General features: G+C 46.4%; 1 pseudogene; it reads left to right on the top strand.

Moving 5' to 3' along the window:
• Positions 1–760: 760 nt before the first annotated feature.
• On the top strand, positions 761–1,448 carry LOC102870524 (annotated as a pseudogene).
• The last annotated feature ends 224 nt before the right edge of the window (positions 1,449–1,672 follow it).

Genomic DNA, 1,672 nt, shown 5'->3' with positions numbered 1-1,672 from the left:
ACTGCAAATTAAAATCAGCCTAATGTCACAGGAGAATGTATATTAGAGAAGTCATCACTTATAAAACTTCCTAGAACTCAGATAGAAAAGACCATATATTACCCTTCTTGGAAAATTTTGTGCCCAGATTAAATGAAGTCAAGACCTAGATCTACCTCTCCCACCTGAGAAAAATCTCAAGTCTCTGGCTGGGTTGCCCAATCCATGGAAGAACTCAGACTCAAGTTCTGATGACCTAGAGATGATAAGCAGAAACATCTAGAGTAGAAAGGGCTTCCCAAAGCCACTTAGAGGTGGCCTGTACAAAACATGGCTCTTAATCTTGCTGTTTTTTATTTAAGTTCTCCCAGGCAGTCTCTTTTCTAATCACCTTGTTATAACCATTCTTAGTCAAAAACCTTCTTCTCTTAGATCACCTAGTTTTGTATGCAAGTGTACATCCTAATCACAGACAACACACTTTAGGCTTTAAAGAAATTGTTTAGACTTCTAAGGACCCATCAATTCCTTGACTTAAGTCTTCACGTAGGTCAGATGTTTCTCCTTGTAGGATGTCCTCCTTTCCCTCTGTAGTGACCAAGTATTGAACTAGTGACATCCAAATCTTGTCTCTTGTCTGATAGTGTCTGGAGTTTTTAATAGCTTAAAAGGTAAGCAATTAGAGCAGTGCCCAGACCAGACTGCTGCCCGCTGTGCCACACTGAGAGCCTTCTCTGCACCAGTCCTTCCTGTAGCGAAGTCCCATACACCAGAAGACAAGATGTCCAGCAAAAGAGCCAAGGCCGGGGGAGTTCTGGAGGCCTAGTGGCAAGAAGCTGCACTGCAATCCCAGAGGCACACAGTTCAAATCCACCTGATGCTCTGCCAAGGAAGGAGGGACAATCTCCTCCTGTACCAGTCAGATCAGATTTGACGGTACACACACAAAATTATAAAATAAAATTAAAAAAATAGCCAAGGCCAAGACCACCAAGAAATGGCCACACAGGGCCACTTCCAAAGTCTTTGTAATGTTTGACCAGTCCCAGATCCAGCAGTTTAAGGAGGTCTTCAACATGATTGACCAGAACTGCAATGGTTTCATTGACAAGGAGGACATGCTCGGCTTACTGGGGAAGAACCCTACAGACGAGAATCTGGAGGGCATGATGAGTGAGGCCCCGGGGCCCATCAACTTCACCATGTTCTTCACCATGTTTGGGGAGAAGCTGAATGGCACCGACCCTGAGGATGTGATCTGAACTGCCTTCACCTGCTTTGATGAGGAAGCCTCAGGCTTCATCCACTAGGATCACCTCTGGGAGCTGCTTACCACCATGGGAAACCAGTTCACGGATGAGGAGGTGGGTGAGATGTACTAAGAGGCACCCCTTGATAAAAAAGGTAACTTCAACTATGTGTAGTTCACCCACATCCTTAAACATGGAGCCAAGGACAAGGACGACTAGGCCACCCCTACCTCTTCCCTGTACCCAGATCCCTATCCTAGCACCTTCTCTCCACACTCACCTCTGTGCTGTGCCTCTGCCCACACCCCCAAAAGACCCAATTATGGGATCATTCCTCTGAAGGATAGGGCCCTAGCTCCCCATGCAGTAAGGGACAGTACCTGGGCAGTGCCAGGCAGACACTTGGTCACCTTAAGGCACACATTTCCCCCATGACCCAGAGA

This window comes from Elephantulus edwardii, unplaced genomic scaffold (assembly GCF_000299155.1).
Source record: "Elephantulus edwardii isolate Elephantulus edwardi_28Jun2011 unplaced genomic scaffold, EleEdw1.0 scaffold00050, whole genome shotgun sequence".
Taxonomy (NCBI): domain Eukaryota; kingdom Metazoa; phylum Chordata; class Mammalia; order Macroscelidea; family Macroscelididae; genus Elephantulus; species Elephantulus edwardii.
Note: the sequence above shows the minus strand (reverse complement) of the source record. Positions and strands in the feature narration are given on the sequence as shown.